The sequence below is a fragment of the Pteropus alecto genome, unplaced genomic scaffold (assembly GCF_000325575.1).
Source record: "Pteropus alecto unplaced genomic scaffold, ASM32557v1 scaffold71, whole genome shotgun sequence".
NCBI classification, from domain to species: Eukaryota; Metazoa; Chordata; class Mammalia; order Chiroptera; family Pteropodidae; genus Pteropus; species Pteropus alecto.
This window is the reverse complement of record NW_006433024.1, coordinates 17,616,222-17,621,948: the sequence shown is the minus strand read 5'-3', so window position 1 is coordinate 17,621,948 and position 5,727 is coordinate 17,616,222. Positions and strand designations below refer to the sequence as shown.

The 5,727-nt window shown below is 43.1% G+C and overlaps 1 protein-coding gene across 6 annotated transcripts in view; it reads right to left on the bottom strand.

Moving 5' to 3' along the window:
- EXT2 (exostosin glycosyltransferase 2) overlaps positions 1-5,727 on the bottom strand; it is a 120,887-nt gene that overhangs the window by 54,268 nt on the left and 60,892 nt on the right. The gene's annotated exons all lie outside the window — the stretch shown is intronic.

The window sequence follows — 5,727 nt, the reverse complement described above, 5'->3', positions numbered from 1 at the left end:
AGAGAGAGAGAGAGAGAGAGAGAGAGAGAGAGAGAGAAGAGAGCACATGCCAAATATGAAGATTCCACCTCTCGTTGGAGCAACAAGGAAAACTTTCTACTCTGCAGCTGTAATGACCGATTAGAAAATTACACTTAAATATTAATTACTTAGAAGGCATGTAAGTAGGATAGGATATTAGAAATAGAAACAAAATTCATTATCCTGACATTGAAATACCCCAAAACTGCATTTTCCTAGTAACTTCTACTACTGAATCATTTAAGCAGACCTCAAGGGAGGATTAAAATGGGCCCTGAAACAAGGGGAAAGCGAATTTGATGTGTTAATAAGTGAGAGCTGGGGCATGAAGGATGGCTTTGCCAAACATTCAATATGTTCTTAATTAATCTGCTGCCAGATCAAACTCCGACAGACTCCAAAAAACTGTTCTACTCTCTGCTCTCCTACAAGTTGTGTGATGTAAGGAAGCAGTCGGGTTGATTCATGAATGCTGGAACCATAAGAGTGGACTCTGAGCAACAGGAGGAGGACCGCATCCAGGGAAGCAACGGGTGCAGATTCACCCACCACCCCAGAGCTGCCGTGCAGATGTGTGTGGCACAGGCATACCTGTCTCTACCAAGGAGGGTCTAGGATGCTTGTGCAAAAGACCTGATTGACACGATCGTCTTAACGAGCCCCCTGAGGTTGTCTTATATTCCTTATAACCTCCCCATCCAGATCTGGGTGGTGATCTAGTCTTTTCCATTTTCTATCTGACCATCAGAACTGGCTGAGTTCTTTGACTGGGGCCCCAGATCAAGCTCTTTGGATCTTCCTGCATCTTCTCCATCCGCAGATCCAACTCAGCTTTCTTTATTCTCCAGCTACTGATGACCTGAGACTTTCTAGCTTGTTTCCACAGAAGTAACTACAGATAGAAAACGATTCAAAGGCAAAGGCTACTCAAGGAAAGGTTTGGAATTTGGAATTTAGAGTATAATAAACTGCTTGTACTACTGTGATCCTATCCACGTGAAACCTCAAAAAAGATCTTCAAAAAGCTTAAACTTCCTTAAAATTCAAGCTAAAATTTCTAAATTCCATACATACTTTAGTTATATCTAGGCAGTGGGAGGAAGAAGGGGAGAATAAGCCCAGAAGGCCTCCTGGGGGGCTGGGTAGGCTTTCAAATTCCAGAGAAACATTCCACAACCTGGAAATTAAAGGGCACTAAGTTGAGTTAAACAGACTCTTAACCCGGTAACTTTTCAACTTAGAATTCTGCTTCATGCATCTGAGCTGGAGCTTCTTCAGTCTGCAGAGTGATTTACTGCTTGTTAGTGTTTACGGCTGAGTGATACTTTCAGCTGCAGGTACAACTATAACCTTTGTGAGTGAGGGCTGCTGTCTGGACATCTAAGTACAAGCAGCCCTGAATTTTTCATGTAGCTGAGACAGATGCAGTCTGAATCCAGTCTCTAGATGCTTCTAATCCAAGCCTTAGGGGTCCATAAAGAGAACTGGGAGAGAGGGAGAGCCTTCTCCAGTCACTGAGTTAGGACACACGCAGTGAATCGATACCCCATCGAAGCATGGTCCCTTGACCAGCAGCATCGAAACCACTTGGGAACTTGCTAGAAATGCAAATTTTAGGATCCCACCCAGAATTAATCAATCTGAAACTTTGGAGTGAAATGGCAGCAATCTGTGTTTTAACAAGCCTTCAAGGAAATTCTGATGCACACTAAAAGAGAACCACTTCCCTAGGAACTCAAGGGCTACTGCAAACTCCCACATTTTACCCACAACTCGGATTCCTGCTCCTCATGGGTGGTAACTGCCAATCAAGGGCTCTTACGTGATACTCGACCCAATCCCCTCCCTTTCTAGAAGTCTTCAAAAACAGGACTTGGACTGAGGCTTACGGGAAGTTCAGGTAAGGACGTAATCTTTGTCTGAGGCCTTTCTGCTAAGTCGCCTGCTAAGATTTCATAGGAACAAGCTCTCATTTTTCAAATTCATTCTTATGCTGGGTACAATAATCCATTTTAAGTTATTTCCCTCATTTTTCTCATCAATTTTTGTCAAAGGCCAGGGGACCCCTCCCCCTCCCCCTCCTATCTATCTTCCCTTTCTATTCTAGGTCTGGTATGGGCAAATATAGAAAAGAAAAAAATTCAGAGTATTTTTACTAGTGTTATCTATGGCAGCAAATTTGGGGGAAAAACTGTCAAGCTGGACTGGGTAAATAAAATTTTGACATATCTGTAAAATATTTTCCCATTATTTTTCTACAAGGTTATTTAAACCTTGTAGAAAAATAATGGGAAAATATTCCACTCTACAACACAACTTTAGGACTATATTACATATACTTTTAAACAATTATTGCTGAGAAAATATGGTTTTGTCAACAAATGCCAGGAATGCACAAATTCACAGCGCTTGGCCCACTCCATCTCATATCACATTTAGTGCTTACTTGCTCAGTCTCTGTCCTCCAGACACACTCACACCTGGCGGAGACCCACAAGCGAGGCGGGGGAGGGTGTCCGAGGAGATCCCTAGCTACACGGGAAAGGCCCAGACGTAGGGACGAGGCCTGCCACAGGGCGAGACCAGAAGTGACACTAACGTTAGGAGAGATACGGGTGTGGGGCATCTGGGGAGATGATAAAGTTTTGCTGATGTCTGCAAAAAGGGGAAAAAAAATGAGAGCGTGGAGAGACTGAAATGTAGTAAAATACAGGCAGCCTTGACATGGGGAGCTATGAAAATTAATGATAAAAACAAACTCATCTCTTCATAAAGAACCTTAACGTGGTGAGGAATTCCTTCCAAAGAAGAGATTCAAAACAAAGGGCCAATGTCCCCATACCACACAGATCTGTTACTTTACAGTTATGCTTATGAATAGTTTTGTCAAACATTTTCAAGTTTTGAGAGTGTGGCATACATGCATAATGTAATCAGTCTCCTATCTGGTTACAGATGAGAATGGCAAAGCATCAGGTGACACCAACATTGGGTTTCTGCAAGGCCACCCTTCGCTGTCTTCCTAATCCACATGGATAGGTCATTAAACTAAGGCAGCTGCATCTGGCCAAAATAGGACTCTGCTCTCCCCCCGCCCCCTCTAGTCTGAGCGAGGTTAGTGCATGGCTGGAGGCCCTTTGAATAAAACAGACCATACCTTGATTTACTGACCCAGATTCACGCCTACTCCCACTTCGGGATCTCTGAAATTGTCAATTTGATGGAATCTAGAGGGGAGACTCCCCTGCAAGTTGGACTCTTAGCGATCACATCTACAGTAGGTTAAACATTCCTGATGGGGAGGGGCAAAGTCAACTATAAATAAATCAGTGCTACTCAGGCCCCTGTCAGTTGCTTTCACTGAAGATGCAGAATGTAAAACCCACAGCTTTAAAACAGGGCTCTCATTGCCTGAGCGCCTAGAAATGTGGTAAACACTCAATTACCCTAAAAATAACTATTTAAGGAAGACTTAAAGAAAAATATATAGAATATATTTTCCAATTGCATATCCAGATTTATGCTTTTTATATGTATGTTCTTTCCCAAATTGATAGAGTCCAGCACTTTGACCATTTTGTCCTGAATTAAAACACATCTATCTCAAAAACTGCAAAATTTCATGTACTGTTTTCTCCTATTTTATATTCTTATGACAGACAGAGAATGAAAATTCCAACCATTTAGCCTTATTAAATGTTTCTCAGAGCTTTAGATGAAAGTGCAGCATAAGGTCTCACTATTTCCATACTTCCTGGCTGGGTCATGACCATCCCACCTGTATGAATTCTCCTGAAAAGGAACAGATGTGATATGCTTTGTCTCGAGCTTGGACCACATGCTTGGAATAGTGGAAATGTTTCAGCCTGGAGGAGGCTCAACGGCTCCCTTAAAACTCCACGAGCAATTCAAGATCATCTACAGGTAGAAGACCTGGGTTCTCACTTGTTTACACAACTTGCTAGGCACTGAGAGTCTCGTTATGTCCGCTTTATAGATGAGAAAGAATTTATCAATTTCCCCACCTTCCCAACAGGTGGATGTCACATTGGTGTGTGAGTGAGCCTCGGATGGCGCAAGTCCTAGGATCCCAATCTTCGGCCTTCCCTCCTTTACATTATCAAGGGCCTCCTGTCCAAATCAACCTGTCCTAGGTATTATGAGGAAAATGAAGATAGCTCAGAAATTCCCTTAAGAAGGTTAAAATCTTACAGGAAATTATACTTCTACACATGTTAAGTGACAGGAAAGAAACGCGGATAATATGCTCTAAGAGTTACAAGGGGGAAAGATTACTTCCTGCTCAGGGGATCTGGCAAAACTTCATAAAGGAAGGAGCATATGAGCAGACCACTGAAATCTAGATAAAATGTGGACAGTTAAAGGCACTGGTGAAGAAAGGCACCTTAGTAAGAAGACCAACAGTCACAAAGGCAACAGAGAAGGAAAGGCGTGGAGTATTCGCAAGAACGACAGACTTGGGTTGCCAGAAATCCAGCACCCTCTGCTACAAGGCAGACTGGGGCCAGACTGGGGAAGGCCCTGCACTCACACTGAGTGTGGACTCCAGTACTGTCCTCACCGAGGACCCCCATGCGCCCATGTTCTCCATCTGGATAAACAACACCATATAACTCAGTTTTCCTAAATTCCCTCATTTGCCAGTTTGAACAGTCAATTCTCCCAGATATCGCTCAAATTTATCCTCTCTTAAGTCTCACCTGGATTCCTGACATAGTTTCTGGCCTCCAGTCTTGTCCGTTCTCCACATTGATGTCAGATTGAGTCAAAACACAATCTTAACATATTACTCCCGTTTAAGTGTTTCAGTGATTTCCTATTATCCACAAAGAACACTCAACACCTTCCAAGAGATACAAAGTGTTTCGTGATCTGGGCCCTCTCCAGATTTCATGCTCTGCCTCTCCCTCGCAAACTTCCTTCACTCCTGCCACAAGGCCCTTGCCTATAACCTACATTTGCACGTACGCTACAGCAGGGTATGCCTACATATCACTTCATTTGAGCAGATTCGGCTTGGTGCTCACCATTGACAATTTCAAGTTTTGCTTTTTGGATTTTTTTATCCAAATATTTCTGATCTGCAGTTGGTCGAACACGCAGATGCAAGAACTCACAGAATTCAAACCCACAGATATGGATGGTCAACTGTATACTATATAGAATGAAATGGAAATAAGTCTATGATCTGTTATTAAAGTAAAAAAGGCAAGGAGCAGAACAATGTGCATAGCATGATCCCATTTGTGTTCTATAATCACATAATTATGCTTATATGTAAATAGAAACATTCTAGAAGGTTACCTTTGGCAATGGATTCAAAGGAGGAGACTGGAGAGAAGGAGACTTTATTTCAAGCAAAACAGAAAGGTATTTGTTGTTGTTTTATCTGATTGTACCCTAAGCATATATTTACTTCTCAGGCACCCCCACTTCAGGAAGTGTCCTGACCCCTCCCAACCAGGAGGTGCCCCCACCCCTGTGCTCTCCGGGGCTCTGGCACGAGCTCTTACAGCACTTCTCACACAGTCATTGCCTTACTTGCTGGCTTCCCAAGTTAGTGGAGAGTTCCTCTGGGGGCAAGGACTGGTTTCTTTTTCTGCATTCCCAGCACCTGCCTGACACACAGTAACCGCTTAATAGAGTTTGGAGGAAGAGAGGGAAGGAGGAAGGGAAGGAGGAAGG